Source organism: Palaemon carinicauda, chromosome 3, assembly GCF_036898095.1.
Source record: "Palaemon carinicauda isolate YSFRI2023 chromosome 3, ASM3689809v2, whole genome shotgun sequence".
Classification (NCBI taxonomy): domain Eukaryota; kingdom Metazoa; phylum Arthropoda; class Malacostraca; order Decapoda; family Palaemonidae; genus Palaemon; species Palaemon carinicauda.
The window spans coordinates 24,935,834-24,960,672 of NC_090727.1; the positions used below are offsets into that span (position 1 = coordinate 24,935,834).

Here is a 24,839-nt window from a genome sequence, read left to right on the forward strand (position 1 = left end):
CCCACACACACCTATTACTAGACTGGTCTGGACTGTAATTTGAAGCATTATTGAAGTTGGTCGTAAATTCAATATAAAAACATAATTTAAGGTAATTTACATTAATTATATGGATAAAGAAACATTAAATAAGCAGTTTATAATTAGTATAATCAATGCAATCTCCTCATCATATAAGGGATATTATTATTGTATGGAGCCATCTTATACGTGTGTGTATGGTCAACCCATATCCTGAAGGATATTGTAAGCCGTAGGAACATATTATATTTATGTTAATGGATAAAGGTGACCCTATAAAGTGTGTCTATGGGCCAGAGGTCACCTCGTGATAGACAGGTCAGGATCCCAGTTACATGAGATCGTAGGACCTTTCCTCATAGGTCAGTTGGGGTCTATGTATGAAAGGGGTCACCTGTATGTTTGATTACGGTAGTGTAAGGGGGGGCATCAGCCCCCCCCCCCCCCCTGTTAGCTAAGTAGGTAAGGACACGGCTTGTAGGTTAGGTTAAGGGGGGGAAGTTCACTGGAGGAACTAGCCGCTGATCTACAAAAGCTCCAGAAACCGGTAAATTTCCATAAGATTCCAATAATTCCAGGCGTATAACAGATTGGATTTTTCCGGCATATTTTCTTGTGTTTTGAACGAGTCTGGTCACGAGTATTGATGCAAATCCATCATTTTTTTTATATTTAATAAATAGCTAACCAAACCACACCTTACTTAACCTTACCTATTTAGAAAACAGGTCAATAAATGAACCTCTACTTGCGGGTCACATGATATAAAAAATGAGCGGTACCTGTTCGAACACTTTCAGATTTGGATTTGGCTTCAAATATTAAGAATTGTATAATTATTATATTAATATCTATTTGCACCTGGCTTTTATGGTATTCAAAATATTCCTTTTTTAAATGCTCTAACCAATGTGCATAGTATTTTGAGCTATCGAACAGTGGCAACTTATGCAATAATACCTAGAAACCTTTTATACCTATAATGGATAGCTATACCTATTGTAAAGGAAAAATTACGGTATTCAAGTGTAACTTCCTGTTTACTTTTTTTTTTAAAGTAACTACCTGTTTGAGAGTCCCCAGATAGTTTTCTTGGGACCTCTCTTCTGTTGAATCTAGCACTTTCTGTGCTACTCTCTCAAGCTTCAGAGGACAGCTGCGGGTGTGTCCCTAACCCGTCACGAAGTCCCGTTTTGTTCTTGGAAGAATTGTTACATTTTAAGAGAAAGTCAAAAAGTGAAGGAAAAGTCTGCGTTTCCTAACCTTAACTTCCAATGGAAATGTGCAGGAGAAAGACTTAGTGGATGTTCCACGGTAATACAGGAGAATCGTAGTAAACATCGCTTTTCTCTGTTTAATTTCTTAAGAGACAAATATTCAGTGATAAATGTGACTAATATTAATGTTTGTTTTTCTGTTTTGATTTTGCATCTTGTTTAGTTATATTTTGGCTATTATTTTACTATTTGGTGCTTGTTATCTTAATTTTTATTATATATTATTGTGACGTGAATTATTTGACTGACTTGCTTCAAAGAGTATTGGGAAACTAGTAATAATGAGGTTAGGTTTCATAACTAATTTCATAGTTGGGTTCTTCATTCATGTTTGAATTTGTTGTTCCTAGTAATTTAATAATTATATTTATATTGTTTTGTATTTAATCGGCATTCATAATTTCTCGTAATTTATATCTTATTTGTATGGAACCCTAGTTGTATGTAACTTTAAATATTATTGATAAATATAATATTGGTAAACTTATCTCTACATATATGATTTTCGCCCTAGTATTTTCACAATATTATGAGGTATTATCATGCTATAAACATCATTAAAAGAATCTGATAAGGATATATAAAAATATCCCTTACACCTATGATGGATAGCTTATGCTCGTTTAGGGATTTTGGTCTGCACATCTGAGCTTGGGTTTAAACGTGAATTGAAAGGTATCGATCGACTAAGATATCTTTATGTATAGAAAAGTGCCATTTCTCATACTTTGAATTTTGCATCAAATATTTAGCCCAAATAGAACTACTTTAGGCCTCTGTGGTGCACTTAACATCCCTAAGGTGGCCGTGACCGTCGGTAGTGGTCTGCGGTCATGGAAAAAACCCGATAATTATGGTATTTTCTGTCATGGTGTTTGACTGGATTAAGTTTTACAAAATAGATTCTCCAGTCAGGAAAATTTAATTTTAGATTAAACCATTATTATACAGTATTTTGGCTAAATACAAATCATATTAGATTATTTTGTTGCGTAAACTGCGATGGAATACCAGCGTCACTTGACAAAGTCTCATCACGAAACAAAAGATTCTCAGAAATCTATTTTCTCCGTCTTTGCTTATTTCCTCTGAAATTTTTCTCCGATGACTCATGAAACCTTAACAAGAAATCTTCCGTTATGACCTGCATCTAATCTGTCTTGGCCTGTACATAGGATAGCCACAAAATGACCTCAAATCGTAAACAAATCAATTCTATGGAATATCTCCTTGTCAGTCTATGGACAGAATAATCTCCGAGTTAGGTTAGTTAAGGTTTTGGTCAATTTCAAGGACGTTTCCTTATGGGAGATGCTGGTTTTGGCATACCGTGCTCAGCAGGAGTAGGCGTCGCAGCACTTATGGTCTGTTTATTCCTGGGGCTATTTTACTTTCCTTAGCAAACTCTGAATCTCTTCCCTTCTCTTTCTTCCCATTTTACTCCCCAGTTTTCTTCCATTTTCTATCGTTCAAGATATATACCCAATATTCAAATCTAAATGGTTTAGCAGATTGAATAGAAATGAATTACAGCTGCTGTATAATACTGTTATACATTTATTCATTATCATTTATTCTGTTGGGATTTATGTTAAGAAAAATTTCACTCAGTAACTTGAACTAAAACTATAATTTTTGTTTATCCTATGTTTCAGACTTTTGCATATCAAAATGAATACTGTATTACAGTACCATTGAGTATTACTTGTAGACTGATGGTACAGTACGATAATGTGTTATCTTCAGCAGAATCAAACATTTCTCTTTTGCCTCATAGTTTTATCATTTTCATTTTTTATAAGGATTTTATTATGTGATTTTGAATTCCATGCACAGCACAATATGCAGTATTTCATATTTTTTTTCACAAATTTCTTTTTTATATTCCTCAGGAAGACGTTGTAATCGCCTTGTGGTATCAAGCTGATTGTCCTAATCTTTGCTGCGGCAGGAGATAACACCCGTCATATTGTCAGGAGTCTCACCCCAAAGGTGACTAAGACAATCGCCATCCAGCCCCATAGCAGCTCCGCATATCGTCTTCCATCATTGCTGTGACTCCAGACCCCCTCGTCTTCTACGGTGTCAGTAGAGTCAGACACTTCATTGGAGAGGCAGATTATCTACGGATCCATGGTTGTCTGTGGCCTTTGGGTTAGGTTACTTCCATTCTCCATCTTCTCCCTTGACCGTAAGATTTTCTTATTTTCAAGTCTCTGCCTTTGATAAGTATAAGTCTGGCTTAGTAACTCCTTTTCTATTCTTGGCTAATGCCATAACCTCTGTATCACGGTCTTCCACTGTCTTGGGTTAGAGTTCTTTTGTTTGAGGGCGCACTCAGGCACACTATTCTCTCTTTATTGTTCATATATGACAGATCTATTTTAAAGTTGTTACTGGTCTTACGATATTTTATATTGTTATTCATTACTTCATATATAGTTTATTTATTTTCTTAGTTCCTTTCCTCATTGGGCTATTTTCCCTGTTGTAGTCCTTGATCTTTTAGCATCCTACTTTTCTAACTAGGGTTGTAGCTTAGCAAGTAATAGTGATAATGATTGGAAAAAGAGACCCGGTTCTCCTCAATATTATTGTGCTTCCAGAAAAAGACATTTCAAGTAGACGTCTCCTGATCAATCTTTTTTCATCACAGATTTCAAGTTCAGACTGAGAGTCCCTCCCCTGCCGTGCAACCTCATCCCAACGTGGATAGAGACTCTTATCGCAGGAGTAAATAAATGTGGCTCTGCCCATTCTCTTACCGCGGCCTCTTCTCACCGTCCGAGCCACAGGCGTGAACGCATTTACGTCTAAGGAAAGGTGAAAGCCTCCAGTATCTTTCTGAAACAGGAACCTCGCTGCATAATTGTTAGGCAGGAGCCGACATACAATGACCCATCGTTGACTATTATTGATGACCCCTGATGGAGCAAGAACCAGTTCTACTGGTGTAGCCCCTTCAAGATTCCAACCCTCACATACCAGACGTCAGATTTCCTTAAAGTTATGAGTCTTATACGTTAAGAGCAGTTACTGCACCTTTTTAGCGTCTGAGATGCAAAAGATGCAGGTAGCTGCCATGTCAGCTATTCAGGTCTGCTCCTGGCTAGACCACTGGTCAGGGGCAATGTCATGCTTTGCTACTACAGAAAATATGAAGAATCCTAACGTAATTAAACAGTTTGAGGAAATATCAATGTCTGGGGGCTAAGGCTTTGAAATTCCTGGTCCATCAATCTGTCTCTTTGTGGAGATTGATTGATTTGGAGTGTACTGGCATCTTGACATCTAAGGTTGTTGACACTTATCATTGTGGAGAAATTGTCTTCGATCATAGAGACACTGTCTTGGCAAGGTGCTCCAAATAGTTGTCCCAAAATGATGCGCTATACCTGCAAAACTCTAACGTTGTGGACTTTCCTACATTTTCCTTCCACAGAGGTTGCTGTGGCAGAAGCCGACCAATCCTTGTTCATGAGAAGAGCTGCTCCTAGGATGCCCGTCCCGCAACAGCCTCCAAAACAGTGTCCAATTAAACGGTCAGAAGCACTGGCTCCTCCCGCCTTCAGACAGACAGTCAGCCACCAAAAAAGCAGGATCAGAATCCCAACTTTGGCTGGAGGGTATTGTGGCTCCCGCTAGGGAAGGCAGATCTCCGGACTTACCACCAGTAGGGGGATGCCTGCAGAGCTATAGAGAAAGATGGCAGTTCTCCATTCAGAATATCACATCCACTTCAGGGGCTGACCTCCCACATTAGCTCAGACTTTGATAGTCCCACCATAGAGGTGGAAGTCTCTCAGATGCTGGCTAAAGGGGCCATAGAGGAGGTCTCAGACAGATCCCCAGGCTTCTTCATCAACCTCTTCTTAATAGAGAAGTTCTCGGGAGGCTGGAGACTTGTCGTAGACCTCTCCCACTTGAACCAGTTTGTGCTCCAAACAAGATTCGAGATGGAGATCCCATGCACTGTTATTCAAGCCTTTAAAAAAGAACAACTTCATGTTGACCATAGACCTGAAAGATGCTTACTTTCAGACCCTTATCCATCCCAGATCTAGGAAGTATCTTTTATTTAAAGGCTTTGTGCTTCGGCCTGTCCACAGCAACCCAGGTCTTTACCAGAGTCTTTGCCCTCGTCACTGCTTGGGCTCACGTCATTGGTATTAGGCTGCTGAGGTACCTAGATGACTGTCTTCTCTTGGCAGACTCAAGATCTCAGCTACCGCACCACAGAGATCTCCTAAATTTTTTTTAGGGAGTTGGGAGTCCAGTTGAACCTCGAGAAGTCCAGTCTCGTTACCCAGCAGCGCCTCCGATACCTCAGTATGGACTTAGAATCTGTCCGAGCCAGAGCGTTTCCCTCTTCAGACAGGATGCAGAGGATCAGACAAGCTGCAGAATCTTTTCTCAAAAGGGAAACTCTCCCAGCTTATTTTCAGCAGAGTTTTCTGGGACATATAACTTCCCTAGAGAAGCTGGTTCCCTTCGGAAGGATGTGTCTTCTCTCATTGCAGTGGGCTCTAAAGAGCCAGTGGTCCCAGACATCAGACCCTCCTGGAGCTTTAGTGGAGGTTCCATGAGAAGTGAGAGTGGATCTGTTGTGGTGATCGAGGACAGAGAACTTGTTAGCCAGAATCCTACTACAAATTCTGCCTCCAGAATTTCTTCTCTTTACGGAGGCCTCTCGCCAAGGATGGGGAGCCTACCTTCAGAGATTTCAAGGATATGGTCACAAAAAGAAAAAACCTTACACATCAATTACTGGAAAATGAAAGTGGCGAATCTAGCATTACTCCACTTTTCAGAGACCCTCAAAGGTCTCGTATGTGGTGTTGATGAGCAGCAACTCCAAAGTGGTGACTTAAATCAACAAGCAAGGAGGCTCAGTATCCCATCTGCTGAGCGATAGCCTTGAGGAGCCAAGTCTTTAAACTAAAGGGACTCAATCTCTTTTCCTTGTGGGAGTTATCAGCTCTCATCAGGAGCTTTGAACAGACCTGCCCACCTCAGGAACTCAAACCCCCGTCTTGGAATGTGACGAGGGTCTTGCCATACCTTAGGATGGCACCTTACGAACCTTTAAATAGGACCTCAGACCGAGACCTGTCCCTGAAGAAAGTTTTTTTCTTGGCCCTGTATAATTTGAATACCTTCAACTCTTACTGATATGTCAATTGTCGTAATTAACATTCGGGTGCCACCGTTCACTTTAGGACAATTGACTTATTCAGTATATTTGTAGCAATCCAAACCTTGGCATAAGTCTCTTTTTATACTTTATTTATGAAAGATCTATTTTAATGTTGGTACTGTTCTTAAAATACTTTAATTTTTCATTAAATCTTTTGTATTTTATTTATTTCCTCTTCTCACTGGGCTATTTTTCCTTGTTGGAGCCCTTGCCTTTATAGCATCCTGCTGTTCCAACTAGAATAATAGCTTGGCAAGTAATAATAGTAATAGTGTACTTCAGAGGCTTAGTTTAAAAGATTAAAAGAATGGCGGAGGAAGGGACAGTGTCATTGCGCTAGCAAGCAGGACAAGGCCCTAGAGACTGACTATATATACATATGATCAGTGCCCAAACCCCTTTTCCACCCAAGCTTAGACCAGGGAGGGCCAGGCGATGGCTGCTGATTACTCAGCAGATAGACCTATAGGTTTCCGCAAACCCCCCATCCTTAGCTCACAAAGATAGTGAGGTTGTAGCCACTAAAGGACCTAACAAGTTTGAGCGGGAATTGAACCCCCGTCTGGTGATTTCCAGGCAAGGACGTTACCTATTAAGCCACCACAAACCCTGCTATTGAATTGAAACTGGTACGTGATGTTGGAGACGGATGAATCTTCCTATTTATAGTTGAGGTTGAGGGAAAGGCTGATCCCCACAGTTTCTTCTCAATTCTTTTAGTTCTTGAACAGTGCTGTAATTGGATATGCGATGAAGTGACCTTAATAGGGAATCCATCCAAAACTGGTGCTCTGTAATGCCAAAACTTCCTTTAGGACAACGATCCTATGTCAAACAACATGCAATTCGTAGCCTAAGGTATACTGCACTGTACTCCTACCTAACCTACTGGTTACACTGCACAGTTAGCCTGGCAACTCAAGAATCTTAACTTACGGTTGGTGGCACAATTCCAAGCACATGCAAGCTTAGCATTGAGCAATTATCAAATCGTGTAACATCGTCATAACAAGACTTAATAATTTGCTGTTATTTTAAGAGATTAAGAGTTATGAAAACACATTCATCATCATCATCATCATTTCAGCCTTCAAAAGTCCTTTGTTGGATGTAGGCCTTCCCCAGGTTTCTCCACAGACTTCTATCGCAAGCTATTCTGTGCCACTGTTGCTTATGTTGGTCTAAGTCATCTCGCCTTTTACAAGGGAGAGATTAGACTTTCAAATGATAATGAAGGGAACAACATCTCTCCCCTCTCGAATCATCGTAGTTGTCTTGATTGTAAACACAAATACTCCTCCTTTGTTTACGCTTACTTTACGCACCAACGTATGCACACTCTCTCCTAAACATTCTCTCAATTTTGAGTGGTTGACTTAACATCTTGATAAGATCAAATCCAATTCTTTTATCCAGTCCACTAATTGTTAAGGGATTTACTATTAAGGTAAATGAAGAATTTCCACCAGCTAAGAGAGTGAGCAAACTGCATGGCTTGTACTATCATACCATATATCACATTCCAAGGGTTGGAAGAACCTAGATTTTTACTCTGTTCCAGAATTTGTGGCTCAAACTCAAAATCCGGCCATAAACGACACCAGATTTGACTTTACCGTCGGCTTTTTGTCGATCAAAGATTTCCAAGAACACAATCTCTTTTGGTTCCACTATCTCTTATTCTCAAAGTCTATAATTCCTCAGGAAAAGTTCCACCAGGGCCACTACCTACTGTAAAGGATTGTACCCATAGATCGGTGGATATCTTTTCTATGGGTCCCATTGTTGCAGCACAACAGTTGATTTAGGCAAAGCTCTTACAGGACGCTCAACCTTCAGTCACGTCATCAGTTATTCTCCGCATTGAAGCGTGTGAACGTGGAATGTTGCCTTTCTTCAATTCCTTCTTCATAAAATTCCAGTCGTCATCTGGTATTGTCTTCACCGAAGGAACCCTTATGTCAATCTGATTGTCATGTATTTGTAATTTTTTGTCAGTTTTGTGGCTACCTAAGAGTGATGTAGTACAACAGTAGGTAGAGACCAGTCCAACGGCTTCCTCCCGCTTGGGGAAGACTCCCATATAATTGACTCAGAGGTTTGTGTCCACATTGAAACAAGCAATACTCCATAACTAAGCCAGGAAAAATCCCAGTAATCCAAACTGTAACCAACCATTTTCACTTGGCAGTTGTTTTGAAATCAATTGGAAAAGTATATTATAGACAGGATGGGTGTTTGCCATGTTAACTGTTTTCCCATCCTTTGTGGAATGTACACTGCTCTCTCCTTTTTTGGGGAAATTAATTTATTCTTTGACAACATACCAGGTACTTATCAAGTACAGAGAAGGCCTTATCAGGCTATCTACCTCATGATGGCCAGATGGGGGTTGCTGGAATCTTCTCCTTTGCTATAGGTCCTGGAAGACTGGCATATTCCAGGGAAGAAAAAAAACAAGTTTGGTTCCAGTGGGACTTCCTGTCCACCAATAAGAATGTGCCTCCCTGTTTCAAAGGAAGAAAGGTCTGTATATGCATAGGATCAATAGGTTTAAAAGTAATTAAAATTTGTCCTGGTTTTGCATTCCTTTCAAAGTTGAGCTTCCCCAGGATTGTGATACCCTATCTTGCAATCTGTTGGACGGAGTTTTCCTGATGGTATCTAGTAAAGTTTGGGGGGAGTCATCAGCTGATGTTGGCTGAACCTTCCTGGTCCTAGCCTGCCTGGATAGGGTTTTGGTCCCTGATCATATGTATATATGGTTGTTGTTGTTGAGGATTTCCTTTCCTTTGCTTCTGTCACTCAGGAGTGACCTTTTAGACCTCTACCACCCCTCTCAGCTCTGAGCCAAAGGTCAACAGTTATGTCTCTTTGACAGGATGGTAGGGGGCGGCTACTCTACTATGCTCGCTTATCTTAGAGGACTGGTTTGTGTAACTAGTAATATACAAATGTTAATGTTTGTGATATTTGAAGAAGAAACTCACTAATTCAGTTAGAAGAGTTTTTAGTTGTATGCAACTTCTTATGAAAATGTGAACATTAGAGTTAAAGTCTAAAGAATAATAAAGTTGATTAAATGATTACGTATTGTAAATGACATTAAGGATGAAACATTAGAGTGGTTTATGTAGAACAATTTTACAAAACTGTTCTTTTCTTTTGTTTTTGTTTCTCGAAATATACAGTGGGTGTTAGGTATCACAACTGCCTTATATGGCTACAAATAAGATAGAAAATATTCTTTGAAAATCTTTTAATTTAGTTCTTGTATGATTTTGGGCTTGAAATATGAGTACACAGTCACCCAAGTCGTGGGTGGCCATTTTTCTTATAGCAGCTCCAGGTAACGCAAAACATTAGACTAAACTTTTCATTTGGCAGCATAAATTTGTTGCATATTAGAATCCTGTTAAGCAAGGCTTTCATATGATTTGTAAATTTCAGATAATGTCAACAGGCATCAAATTGCGCAGATACTCTGACATGACATAAGCATGTTAGTGGAAGGACCTGTGTCGCTAGAGGCCACAAGACATTTCTCGCAAATATGGAATGATGTGGAAGGTGAGTATGCGAAGTGTTCTGAAACGTCCACTTCCTTTTCATTTATATATCAGTGATGTCCCCTTTTTGTTCCAATCTTCATGGGTAGCCACTTCCTCTTATTTTATTGATTAGTATCTTCAGGCTTTCTGTCATGTGTTTTCCCGTATTCTTGAGCATTCTAATACTCACCGACGCTCTATCTTGAATATTCTTGCCTAATAAGGCCTTCCAGTCTAATCTTCTCTCTCTCTCTACCCTCCTGATGGCTGTGCTTGTCCAATCCATCATTGAATTATTTCCTCAGCAGTTTTTCCTTCTGCAGTACAAGCTTCTCTTTCTCAAGAAATAGATCCATTAAAAAAAAAATTCTAGTTTTATGAATAGAACTTACCTGGCATTTATATATACATAGCTAATTATCTCTATTTCGGCAGAATTTTTCTAAAACTAGGCAACCGCCTTGTGGTGGTTGGGTGGTAACACCCGTTAAAGGGTGGTAGGAGGAATCATTCCCGTTTTCTGTTCTTCAGTTCATCTCTGCCGGCCGGATCGACAACATGTTGGTCCGTCATTAAGAGTTTTTCTTCGCTTTCCTTGCTCGGTGTACCAGTCTGCTTTTTTGGTGAAGTACTCTGATTTGGGGTTTTGGCGATCGTTGTATTTTGTTTTCTCTTAGCTTTTTTGCTGTTTTTCATTATGAGTGAAAAGAGTCATTACCGTATCTGTGCGAATGAGGAATGTAAGGTGAGACTACCGAAAATGGCGGTAGACCCTCACACCGTTTGTTCTAATTGTAGGGGTTTTGTTTGTGCCCTTGATAATAGGTGCGGGGAATGTAAGGTTTTGGATGAGAAAGATTGGTTAATTATGAAGCGCTATGTGCGTAAGCTAGAGCTCGATAGAGTTAGGAGAGCTTCTATGTCTAAGTCTGAGTCTGTTAGTGGTAAGGAAGACGAACTTAGCGTAGATTTATCTATTGATCCTATTATTGATTCCTCTTTGGAAGTTGATCCTTCCCTTGAGGTAGTAACTCCTGCACCTCCTACAGGTTCCGTATCTACGGATGACCCTCGGTACGCTAGCCTGGCGGCCGAGTTGAAGGCCATTAAAGAACAACTGGAGGCCTTTAAAGGTAAGGAAAGTGAAAGTGCTTGTGTTAGTGCAGTGGAGGTGGCGACTGACCGAATCTGTCATACCCCTAGGCCTAGACCTCTACCAAGCTCCCAGGACCAAGGGAGAAGGTACGTCGATGACCGAAAGGGGGCGAGAAGTACGTACCCTCGGTCAGCCGTCGCCTCAGACAGTCCTGTTGTCGATTCCCAGGCTGCTCTTGACCGTCACGGGAAAGACGTGTCGGATGTGTTGTTTTCTTCTCCGAATTCGTCCAGACGTAAATGGAAGTATGAAGCTTCAAGACCTACTAAGAGGAGATGGAACCGCGACGAACGGTCTCGTTCTTTCTCTCCCGGTTCTAGCAGTTATGAACCTTGTCCGTCGGAGGATGATTTCGACTCCGTGCCTGTGAAAAGGGCGAAGCCTGCTGCCGAAGATCCTCCCCCTTTTACGAGTGTTATTCGTCAGCCCCCCCCTTCGGGTCCGCAAGACCCAGCTGATGTTGCTAAATCCTTTATGTCTGTCATGCAGGAACAACTTTTGACTTTAGTACAAGCCTTTAGCCGCCCTCACGCCCAGTCTGACAGACGTAAAGACGACTCGTTGCCTATTAAGAAGTCTGCTTCTAAGAGAGAACGGAGTTGTTCTTTAAAGAAAACTTCTCCCTCTCCACGCCAGGATGAGGAATGTGTGCTTTCGCCAGGCGATACTTCTTCGCGATACCAGGGCGATACGTTTTCTCGTTCTCGATACCGGGACGATACCTTATCGAACGATGCTGCTTCTCGTTCTCGATGCCAAGACGATACCGCCTCCCATTCACGTTACCAGCACGATACCTCCTCTCGTTCGCTTCGCCACGACGATACCTCCTCTCGTTCGCTTCGCCACGACGATACCTCCTCTCGTTCACGACGCCACGACGATACCGACCCTAGTTCTCGACGCCACGACGATACCACCTCTCGTTCACGACGCCACGACGATACCGCCTCTCGCTCTCGACGTCAGAACGACTCTGCCTCTCGTTCTCGGTCCCAGGGCGATACCACCCTGCCTCTTCGGGACGATACTGCCTCTCGTCCCAAGGATTCTTCTAGCGCGGGACTCCAGGATGCAACCCGTCTTTTGCAGGATGATGCCTTTGATTTGCCCTTGTCGGGTTCTAAGGATCCTTCTTCTCTTTCGAAGGATATTGCAGATGTGGATCAGGACCTCGAGGATGTTTCTGATGACGATGATAATCCTGCCGACGCTGTGGGAGATTACAAAGTTCTCTCTCGCTCCCTTCTTGAACTTTTTGGAGAGGAATTCCAACCTGCTGCCCCTCAATCTCCTCAGTCCCAATTTAACAGAAAGAAGGCCAAGAAACAGTCGGCCTTCATCAAGATGAAGCTGTCTATCTCCGCAAAGAAGGCTCTCACGAAGGTTGATGACTGGATGATGGAGCGGAGACAAACAGTTAAGACTTCCTTCTCGTTTCCACCAGCTCGTCTTGCTTCAAGAGCGGGTATGTGGTATGCAACTGGAGAACCTTTGGGTCTGAGAGTGCCTTCCTCCTCCAAGGGTGACTTCTCTGGTTTAGTGGACTCTGCTAGAAGGCATGCTCTCCACTCAGCCAAGGTCATGTGGTCGATGTCGGAGCTGGATCATCTCGTCAAAGGTATTTTTAGAGCCTTTGAGGTTTTTAGTTTCCTAGACTGGTCGCTTGGGACTCTCGCAAGGAAAACTGAACAGATGGAAGGATCTAGGGACCTTACCAGTATTATGTCCTGTATGGATAAGGCCCTCAGAGATGGAGCGAATGAGTTGGCTGCTCTGTTCTCAGCTGGGGTCCTAAAGAAGAGAGCTCTGCTTTGCTCTTTTGCTTCTAGGTCTGTTACCAATGCACAAAAGTCTGAGCTTTTTTACGCCGCCCTCTCTCAACATCTTTTTCCCGAGTCCCTGGTTAATGACATTACACGTTCTCTGGCCCAAAAAGCCACCCAAGACCTTTTATCTCGTTCTGCTCGTAAGCCCTTGGCAGCCCCTCCTTCTTCTTTGAAACGGGAGGAAAGGAGATTCCAGCAGCCCTTTCGGGGCAGGACTACTTCAAGACCAGATTTTAGAGGGAGAAGGCAAGAATCAGGACCAAGATCTACCAGGGGTTCTTTCAGACCTCGCTCCAGAAAATGAAGTTCGTCTCCTCCAGACAGTAGGCGCAAGACTGTCAGGTTTTTGGCAGTCTTGGAAGAGGAGAGGGGCGGACACCTGGTCCCTCTCAGTCATCAAGGAAGGATACAAGATCCCCTTTCTGAAAAAACCTCCTCTCGCAGATGCTCCGCTGGCCTTAGTAGCCCGGTACTCAGATCCGGGGAAACAGAAGGCCCTAGTAGACCTTGTCAACCAAATGCTAGACAAGGGGGCGATAGAACCGGTTCGGGATCTATCCTCCCCAGGCTTTTACAATCGCCTGTTTCTGGTCCCCAAGAACTCGGGCGGATGGAGACCCGTCCTGGATGTCAGCACTCTCAACGTATTTGTGGAGAAGACAAAGTTCTCCATGGAGACGACTCAGTCGGTGCTGGCGTCAGTACGTCCAGGGGACTGGATGGTGTCCCTCGACTTGCAGGACGCATATTTCCATGTCCCTATCCATCCGACTTCGAGGAAGTACCTGAGATTTGTAATTGAGGGCAAGTGCTTCCAATTCAGAGCTCTTTGCTTCGGTCTCAGCACGGCTCCTCAAGTCTTCACCAGGGTAATGGCGAATGTGTCAGGTTGGCTGCATCAGGAGGGGATAAGGATATCCTTCTATCTGGACGATTGGCTGATTCGTTCACGATCGAGGGAGAAATGTCTGGAGGATTTACGGAAGACTTTTATGATGGCTCAAGATCTAGGCCTGGTCTTCAACAGGGAGAAGTCTCAGATCAGACCAAATCAGACTATTCTCTATTTGGGGATAGTTCTGAATTCAGTTCTTTTTCGGGCTTCTCCCTCTCAGGAAAGACAGACCAAGTGTCTCGTAAAAGTCAGAACTTTCCTGGACAAGAAGAGATGCACAGCGAAGGAGTGGATGAGTTTGCTGGGGACTCTATCCTCCCTCGAACAGTTTGTCTCTCTGGGGAGACTCCACCTAAGGCCTCTTCAGCACTTTCTTTCGAAGACGTGGAACAGAAAGATGCAGGAAGACTCCTTTTCCTTCCCCATTCCAATAGAAGTCAAGACTCTTCTGAAGTGGTGGCTGGACCCAACCTTGTTAGGGGAAGGGATCTCCTTACACAAGAAGAACCCAGACCTAGTGTTGTTTTCAGACGCATCAGAGTCAGGCTGGGGGGCAACACTAGGAAGCAAGGAGGTCTCAGGCTATTGGGAAGGAATTCAGCTGGGATGGCACATCAACAACAAGGAGCTGATTGCCATTTTTCTGGGGCTAAAGGCCTTCAAGGACTTGGTGTCTGGGAAGATTGTGGAGGTCAACTCAGACAACACCACAGCTCTTGCTTACATCAGGAAGCAAGGAGGGACTCACTCTCTGTCTCTGTTTGAGACAGCAAGAGAGCTCCTTCTTTGGGTGAAGGAGAACAGGATAAACCTGCTGACGAGGTTTGTTCAGGGACAGAAGAATGTAAGGGCGGACATGCTCAGCAGGAAAGGGCAGGTCCTTCCCACAGAATGGACCCTCAACCAACAGGTCTGTCAGAGTCTCTGGAGGCTGTGGGGGAGACCCCTCATCGATCTTTTCGCCTCCAACTTATCCAAGAGGATCCCCATCTATTGCTCGCTAGTTCCGGACAGAGAGGCAATAGCAGTAGACGCCTTTTTGATGGATTGGACGGGGATGGACACTTATGCTTTTCCCCCGTTCAAGATCATCAATCTGGTAGTCAGGAAATTCGCCCTCCTCGATTCGGGACGGATGATCCTGATAGCTCCGTTCTGGCCGATGAGGGAATGGTTCACGGAGGTGGTGGACTTGTTGATGGACTTTCCAAGAAGCCTCCCTGCAAGTCCAAATCTGCTCAGACAACCCCACTTTGAGAGATATCATCAAAACCCCCTCGCTCTCAATCTGACTGCCTTCAGACTATCGAGAAGCTCGTCAGATCGAGAGGCTTTTCAGCGCAAGCTGCGAAAGCTATCGCCAGAGCGAGGAGGGTCTCTTCGCAGAGGGTCTACCAGTCCAAGTGGGAGACTTTTAGGGCTTGGTGTAGGAAGCACAAGATTTCCTCATCCACTACCTCTGTGAGCCAGATTGCGGATTTCTTGTTGTACCTCAGACAGGACGCTAAGCTAGCTGTGTCCACTATCAAAGGGTACAAAAGTATGCTCTCTTCCGTCTGTCGGCATAGAGGCTTGGACTTGTCTCGCGATAAGGACTTACATGACCTCTTGAAGTCTTTTGAGACGACCAAGCAGACCCAGTTAAAGCCCCCTTCTTGGAACCTTGATGTGGTTCTTAAATTTCTGTGCTCCAAGAGATTTGAACCCATCTCACAGGCTCCCCTTAGGGAGGTTACCAAGAAGACCCTCTTTCTTTTGGCCTTAGCAACAGCTAAAAGAGTTAGTGAAGTCCATGCAATTGAAAAACAGGTAGGCTTCAATCTGAATGGGGCAGTTTGTGCCTTGAGATTAGACTTTCTCGCTAAGAACGAGAACCCTTCTAAGCCCTGGCCGAGGACCTTTGAGGTTCCTAACTTGACCAACCTAGTGGGTCAAGAGCAAGAGAAGCTGCTCTGTCCAGTACGAGCCCTCAAGACCTACTTGTCTCGCACGAAAAGTGTGAGAGGCTCTTCTAGCTCCCTGTGGTGTTCTGTGAAAGATCCTCAAAAGCCCCTTTCCAAGAACGCTTTGTCCTTTTTCCTGAGGGAAGTGATAAGAGAAGCGCATCTCTTGTGTGAGGAGGAACACTTCGGACGTTTAAAAGTGCAAGCTCACGAAGTGAGGGCCATTGCGACCTCGCTTGCTTACCGCAAGAACATGTCGCTCCGTCAAATTATGGATGCGACATTCTGGAGGAGCAACTCTGTGTTCGCCTCTCATTACCTCAGAGAGGTGAGGGTGGATTATGAGAAATGTTATACCTTGGGACCATACGTAGCTACGGCTTCTGTATTAGGAAAAGGAGTTACTACCTCCCCTCAACCTTAGTTTTGTTTACTTGTACATAGGTTGGTGTATTTTTTATTGGTTGTCTGAGGACTTCGACTTGTGTACAGTCACCTCAGTCTAGTTAGATAATTTTTATCTACTTTGCAAATGTTAGGTGGTTGGTTTGGTAAAGTTGCGGTTTTTTATTTTGGGCAATAGGTAGTCCTGAAGTCTAGTCAGATTGTTGGTCTCACCCCGTTGACAGACTCGATTGAGTGTTTTCAGCACTGCAGGTCACATCCTGGCTGACACTCCTAAGGGAAAGCGACTCAAGAGGCAGGAACCTTTGAAGTCAGCTACCTTAGCAGGTAAGGAATCAAGGTGTTTATTTATCCTACAACTTTTTTGGTTGTTTCCCCAACGATGTTACTGTCTATCACCCTCCTCCAAGTGTGTTAATCAGCTATGTATATATAACTGCCAGGTAAGTTCTATTCATAAAAATGGAGTTTTTATGATAAAACAAAGTTTTATGAATACTTACCTGGCAGTTATATATACATTCGAAGGCCCACCCACCTCCCCTCAGGAGACAGGTCGGGCATAGATGAACTGAAGAACAGAAAACGGGAATGATTCCTCCTACCACCCTTTAACGGGTGTTACCACCCAACCACCACAAGGCGGTTGCCTAGTTTTAGAAAAATTCTGCCGAAATAGAGATAATTAGCTATGTATATATAACTGCCAGGTAAGTATTCATAAAACTTTGTTTTATCATAAAAACTCCATTTTTCATCAACATTGTTTACTTCCCTTTTTGTGGGTTTATACATTACAAAGGGACATCCTTACCCTTGTTAGCAGTACAGTACCAACATACTACATTCTTCTCGATGATTCTATTCCCACCTTGCCTCTCTTGATGTCCTCTGTGAGGCATGACCTCTATCCTTCCCATCCTTTGCTTGAATGTGCAATATCCCTTGCTGAGGCGCCTTCTCCCCTCTTCTACTAGCATTGGCCGTATTGATCGCTATAGCTTCTTTCATGGGTGAATCTCCCATTTCTCCCCCTCTGGTACCTGCCTTGTGTACTCTGCTTTATTGCTTGTTTCCTTCTCCATTTCTCATTGTTCCTTCTGGGTACTTCATTGTTACCTCCTATGTCTATTATTCCCCATAATTTTATGGCTTTTTTCTCTTCCTTGGTTTCCTTCCCCTTGTCTTTGTCCACCTTTTACCCATTCATCCTCATCTCACTTGTTCAATTGCTTCCCTTATCTTCCCATTCTCTCTCTTCTTTCTCTTTCTCTGTCATTAGGCTCTTCCTTTTTCTTTCACCTACCTCTTGAATTAAGGTCTTTTTCCTGAAATTTGTTCATCTCTTTCAGGTCCTCCTCATAGCTGTTCAAGTGTCCTAGAATTGTGTACTCTCCGCCACCTCAATCGATGTCTCCAACCTTTCCTTTTAGCTTCTACACTTCTTTTCTTCAATATTAGCGTTATATATCTTTATTTTAGTTTTCTGTCTGCTTTTGTTGCAGTAATTCTGTAAATTTCCTTCCAACTCTGGCATCTCTGGTCGAGCTCTTGTGTTTTCTGTAACATATCCTTATATAGTTCCTCCTACTCCTTTATTAATTCCTTGTTCGCACTTTCCTGTACTTGTTTGTACGTCTTTTTATTGATATGAAGCAACCCAAACAGAATAAAAACAGGTCTTCTATTTCTTGTCTTTTCTAGATCTCCATCACATTTTGTCCCTCACCTGCTGCCGTGAAATCATGTCCACTGATCACATTTGTCGTATTGCACACAACGAACCACATCAATTTTTACACGTCATAGCACATCTATTGTCCTCCACTAAATTGTGTTTAGGTATTCAAAGTTGATACAGTCATTATTATTACTAGCTAAGCTACAACCTTAGTTGGAAAAGCAAGATGCTATAATGCCAAGGGCTCCAAGAGGGAAAAATAGCCCAGTGAGGAAAGGAAATAAGGGAATAAATAAACGATATAAGTAGTGAAAAACATTTAATATAAAATATAAAAACATTAACAACATTAAAACAAATATTTCATATATAAACTATAAAAAAGACTTACATCAGCCTATTCAATATAAAAAAGTTTGTTGCAAGTTTGAACTTTTGAAGTTCTCTAGATTCGACTACTCCACCTGACTAAGAAGATCATTCCATAACTTGGTCACAGCTGGAATAAAACTTCCAGAACACTGGGCAGTATTGAGCCTCATGATGGAGAAAGGCCTGCCTAGTATTACAAACAGGATGGAACTGTCTGGGAAGATCTGAATGTATAGGATACTTTTCATTGCTTTGGATAAGCATACTTAAAACTTTATTAAAATTTCTCTTTAACTCGATGCTTAAAACAAAGCTCTTGGCTGCTATATGACACATTGTGTATATTTCATTTTCATTGTCCTGTTATTATAAGAACACTATACGCAATGCCGTATAGCAGTTAGGAGATTTTTATAAGCATAGAGATACACAGAAAGTTTGAATATGTTTCAGCAGACCTAAGAAAATATTAACAACATTAGTATGAAGTATGAAATTGTATTTCCTTGCCGGTTTCTTACGGATTATTAAGTCTGTCTTTGTTGATATTAGCCAGAATCAGTCGTCAGTTTTCAGTGATATTGTCCTTGAACAAGATGGTGTTTTCCCTTAACAGAGACAGACAAGAAAGGGAACATTTTCCAGTATACTGTTTATGACCCGGGCACCCCACACTTGTTTCCAGATTAGCTGGGAGTGCTTTGTTGATCATGTAAGCTAAGAGTTCTCTTGCTTGAGGGTACACTCAGCCACACTGTTTTATCTTATATCTTATTTATCTTCCTCTTGTTATGTTAAAGTTTTTATAGTATATAAAGTGATATTTATTTTGATATTGTTGCTCTTCTTATAATATTTCATTCATCCTTATTTCCCTTCTTCACTGAGCTACTTTCCCTGTTGGAGCCCTTGGGCTTATAGCATCCTGCTTTTCCAACTAGGGTTGTAGCTTAGCAAGTAATAATAATAATAATAGGGTCAGTATTGCAGAGTATATTTTTATTTTTTTTATTTTTTTGTAGAGCACAGCCATACGATGTGAACTTAATAACTTACGGTTTAACTATGTGTGATGACTTTCTTATGATTATTTTAAAAGCAGAATATTTGATATATTGTAGAAGAGTATATTTTATTGGTGGAAGACTTAAGTAGTCACGGTTGGCACCTAATTCTTCACCACTGTAAATTATACGCAGGATGATTGTGTTGAGAGCTTCCTCTTTGAGTTGATCATAGTGTGGTAATGTCTTTTGCTCCGTTCTCATCCACAGCCAATATTTTTGACTTCTCTGTAAAGCCACCATAGAAGTAGAGAGGGAATTGCAATTCTTTCTTCTTTGGTGACTCTTCCCTTTTGTTTTTATTTTTCAGGTGAGTGAGCTTTTATTTGTTTGATGGTGGAGTTGTGTGGAAGACTTATTAGCCACTTCCTTCATTCTTTCATGTCTGGTAAAGAACTGTGTCATGCTCTCTTAGTGATAAAGGATGCCTCTCTATCTTGTCAAAAGTATTGTTTAATCCATTGTTGTATAATTCTTCATGTGTGTGTGTTGTGATGAAAAAATAAATGTATAAATTAGTGTTCCATTTTCTATAAAATAAACTAAGACTGCTACTGGTAGTGTTATGTAAAATTTTACTGATTTAATAAAATAGCCATTCCTAATATTTTAATTTCATTTATAATTACCTCGAATAACTTAATGTTTCTCATAATATTTCTGTTGATACTTGATAAATTTGTTCTATACAGGAAATTATATTAGGTTAAGTTACGAAACCAATATTATCCCAATGTTTAACTTCCACATGACAAGATGGCAAAAATATAGTGAAGTCAAAATAATGACAGATTTGCAGCTATAGCAGCTCCCAATAAACTCACTCTAATAAGAAAACCAAAATATTTTATAGCTTTTAACAATATATTAAATCTCTTGGTTTAAAGTCCTTTAAAACATCAATAAACCAAAACTTTAGAGCAGAACAGAGTTCTTGTTACTAAAACACACGTTTTATTGGTGCAGGTGTCGAGGAATGAGTCTCGGAACAAAATTGATAAGCTTTCTCATGTAACCTAAAAGATATTTTAAGACAAATCCTTTTTTGGGCTCAGGCCATGTCGTCCTAATGGAAGTTCCTTCATAGTAGCTTCCTAGGTTATATTTAACTACAGTGATATATCCCAGAGAATTTTACTTAAGGTATCCAGAATTCTAACTCCTGGCGCGAATATCCCTGGCTTTTGTCTTTAGGGATATCGCATAATATCAGAGGACGTATTCTTGACACGCCACATAGCTATCTACACCCCTAATAGCGTTTACGCTTCGAGTGGGGAAAGTGGCAAGAAGTGTAGGTGGGCCGTTATTAAGGCAACGCTCCTACTCCTAAGTCAGGTTAGGCTACCGATACAGGAGGCTAGACCTCCCTAGGCCTCACCTGAAGGCATATATGATAATGCCAACTCCCTGTGGCCTAGCAGACAGTCCTGTGCCGGCAGATCCTAAAGCCGAAGAATTGAATTCTTCCCTTGCTTAAGGTCTCCAACTCTAGATTCTGTTCCTATCCACCTGAGACAGCGACCTGGGTGCCACCATCTCATCCTCAGACTACCCCAGTCTAGGGAATTGAATTCCCTGGCCACTAAGGTTGTCTTTACTCTGGATCAGAATCTTTTAGGTTAGGTAGGACCTACCGGGTGCTACCTCACCTACAGGACCCTTACCCCTCCCCTGCTGTCCTTTGGTGTTGGCCTAGCCTTCACACATCTTGGCCATCATTCTACAATCGACCCTACGGGTAGATTGTGGGATTGGCTCGGGTTCTTTGTCGGCTCCCGGCAGAGATTCCCCTAACCTATCGAGTGTTCTTCAGTCCTTCTACTGAGTCAAGGGAGGCAGCAAGAGAGACGCTGGGAAATGTTTCAGAGGTTTCCAGAAGAACACCACTGGCCCATACCTTCCTAATGAAGGGATGAGAGGTTGTCTGTTCCCTAGGGCATCTTTGGATGTAGTTATCCCTCAAACTCACCCTGAGATCCCCCTCGTCCAGATTCCGATAGAATCTGATGTTTCAGATGCCTTGAAAGACATCCAGCTGGAAGACAACTTGTCGGTGGTTGCCGAAGATACGGAACGCAGTCTTCTAGCAGAAGAGCAGGATCAGGAGGCTGTCTTACCTCCTGAAGGCGACGACGAAAAAACCAAAACTATTTCGGTTTCATTGGCTGCGGTGACTGAGCCTGTCCCGTCGAACTCTTCCGCCCCCCCAATTGGATACGATTAGCCATACGCTAACTTCCCTTCTGTCCATGTTTCAGGACATGAAGTAGCAGTCATCCGAGAAGGAAGCTGCACTTCGTTCAGAGATGCATCAACTCGTATCTACTCGTTTAGCCCCCAAGAAGCTAAACGTGAAGGAACTTCCCTCTTTTTCAGACATCAATCCTTGGAGGTATGCTGGACACATGCCTATGTTAGGAAGGAAGATCTTCCTCTCCGACAAACTGGGCACAGTCGCAGTAGAGGATGTTGAGTTCTGGCCCAGTAAAGGGGCCTACCCGGATTGTTACGTTCGCTTAAGGACGGAACCTCCCTCAAAAGAGGAGACGGAGCTGAAAGAGGTCATCATCAGGACCTCCCCAAGACCCAGGCCTTGTTCACTAAGACCTTGAAGGAGAGGGCCTTCTCTAGTTCCAAGGTACCGGCTCTCAGCACGAAGCACCCATCCTTCATTGCTGCTTCTTCCCGTGCCTTCCCCTTTATGAAGAAAGGGTTCAAGGCAGCCTTAAAGGCAGTTGAGGCAGGGAAACCTTGTCCTACACTTGAAGAGTGTAGACCCTTTTCCCTCCCCCTACCATCTGACGATGCTGACTGGAAGGACGTTTATAACACCTTCTCGGTTGGGAAGCTGGAGGCTGACATTGCCGGACGTCAGTTCGGAGAAGACCTCCCGAAGTTGTCGGACTTCCACCTGCGCAGGGAGCAGGAGACGAAGGAGAGACTTGCCGCCTCTATGTCCTTACAGACTGGATTAGAGACTATGGCAAGCGTCCCAGACACCCCAGACATGTACATGGTCTTTGCCAAAGCTCATTTGGCAACGGTCACCAAGGACCTGTACAACTTCATTAAAGCCAGACGGGCTTGCAGAGAGTTCGTGTTCGCCTCGGCTGCGGGGAGGCACGAACCCAGGAAGCTGATAGCTTCCAACATCTGGGGAAAAGACCTCTTCCCAAGCGAAGTGGTCAAAGAGGTTGTTGACAAAGCCGCTACGGAGAATGGGAATCTCCTCCACAAGTGGGGCTTGTCATCCAAGAGGAAGTCTTCCAGTGAGGAGGGTCCCCAACCCAAACAGAAAACTAAATGACCTAGAGTGCCCTCTCGCCCTCCACGACAACAACAACAGCTTCCCGTGGCCACGGTGCCCCAGACGGTGGCACAACCACCTACCACATACCAGCTGGTGCCCCAACAAGTGGCGACTCAGTCGCCTGTCTTTACCCCAGCCTTTGAAAGGCAATCTACAACCTTTCGGCCAAAGTCTCTAGGTTCCTTTCGAGGTTCCTCTAGACGCCCCTCTAGAGGCAGGGGCAACAAAGGTGGACGTGGCCAAGGAGGCAAGTCCTCCAACCAGCACTCCAAGTGAGATGCTTCCAGTAGGAGGGAGATTTCTCCTCTTCCGGGATCGCTGGACCTTCGATCCCTGGGCCCACAGCTTAATCAAGAATGGACTGGGGTGGAGTTGAGATGCAACTCCACCAATTTTCCCCTCAGTTCTTCCAACACTCAACCCCCATTCTGGAAGAATATGTCCAAGAACTCTTAGAGAAGAGAGTTGTAAGGAGGGCAAAGTCCATCAAATTCCAATGAAGGCTGTTTTGTGTTCCGAAGAAGGATTCGGAAAAGCTCAGAGTCATTCTGGACTTATGACCACTCAACAAGTTCAGAATGCTGACTCTTCAACACATAAGGACCCTACTGCCCAAACAGGCATACGCAGTCTCCATAGACATGGCGGACGCATATTGGCATGTTCCGATCAATCGACAAGTTTCCTCCTACTTAGGATTCAATCTACAAAAGAGACAATATGTCTTCAGAGCCATGCCCTTCGGACTAAACATAGCCCCAAGGGTATTCACAAAGCTTGCGAACGCAGTCATTCGTCAACTACGCCTAAAGGGAGTTGAGGTGATTGCCTACCTGGACGACTGGCTGGTATGGGCAGCATCCGAAGAAGAATGCACACAAGCCTCCAAGGAAGTGATCCAGTTCCTGGAACATCTAGGATTCAAGATCAACTTGGAAAGGTCTCGACTATCTCCAGCTCAAAAGTTCCAATGGCTGGGTGTCTACTGGAACTTACAGTCACACTGCCTCTCCATTCCATTAAAGAAAAGGAGAGAGATAGCGGGATCTGTGAAGAGACTCCTTCAATCCGTCAGGATAACAAGAAGGCAACAAGAGAGAGAGTTGGGGTCTCTCCAGTTTGCCTCGATGACAGACCCAGTGTTGAGAGCACAATTAAAAGATGCATCAGGAGTCTGGAGAAAATACGCATCAAACGCTCGAAGAGATCTAACAAGACCGATACCAACTCGTCTGCGATCACTTCTCAAGCCAGGGTCAGAGGCCAAGTACCTAAAGAAGAAGGTACCCCTACAACCACCTCCACCTTCAGTCACCATTCACATGGATGCCTCGAAGGAAGGAGGGGGAGGCCACTCTCACCAATGGAAAGTCCAAGGAACCTGGTTCTCCCTCTTCAAGACCTTCCGCATCAACATTCTGGAAGCCATGGCAGTTTTTCTATCGCTGAAGAAACTGAAGCTTCGCTGCTCGATCCACATCCGGCTGGTCCTAGACAGCGAAGTGATAATGAGATGCCTAAATCGACAAGGTTCAAGATCGCCTCAAATCAACCAAGTGATGTTGGCCATCTTCCGCCTGGCGGAAAAGAAAAGATGGCACTTATCAGCAGTTCACCTCCAAGGGTTCAGCAATGTGACGGCGGATGCTCTATCCAGGCTCACCCCAATAGAGTCAGAATGGTCCCTAGACGCAAGATCATTCTCCTTCATCTTACGCAAAGTCCCAGGACTGCAGATAGACCTCTTCGCGACGAGCGACAAGAAGCTACCCAGATCCATAGCCCCGTACGAGGATCCTCTAGCGGAAGCAGTGGATGCCATGTCCATAGATTGGAACAGATGGTCCAGGATTTACCTGTTCCCTCCAACCAACCTCCTGCTGAAGGTCCTCAACAAACTGAGATCATTTCAGGGAACAGCAGCAATAGTGGCTCACAAGTGGCCCAACAGCATATGGTTCCCACTGATAACGGAACTACGACTGAAGCTGATTCCATTGCCGGATCCAGTTCTGACTCAACAAGTGCAGAAGTCGACTGTCTCCGCTTCATCACAGAAAACCCGGAACCTTCATCTCATGATTTTCTCACCTTAGCAGTCAAGAAAAGGTTTGGGATTTCAAAGGCAAGTATCA

General features: G+C 43.3%; 1 long non-coding RNA gene across 3 annotated transcripts; it reads left to right on the forward strand.

Annotated features, from left to right (window-relative positions):
• LOC137638222 (uncharacterized) lies at positions 1-19,996 on the forward strand. Of its 3 annotated transcripts, none has more exons than XR_011043906.1 (4): positions 1-91; positions 3,191-3,489; positions 9,946-10,065; positions 17,627-19,996. It is a non-coding gene; the product is annotated as an uncharacterized lncRNA (long non-coding RNA). The 3 variants fall into 3 exon arrangements; XR_011043904.1 differs by having other exon boundaries at positions 17,979-19,996; XR_011043905.1 differs by lacking the exon at positions 1-91 and adding an exon at positions 194-246 and having other exon boundaries at positions 17,979-19,996.
• Positions 19,997-24,839: the final 4,843 nt, after the last annotated feature.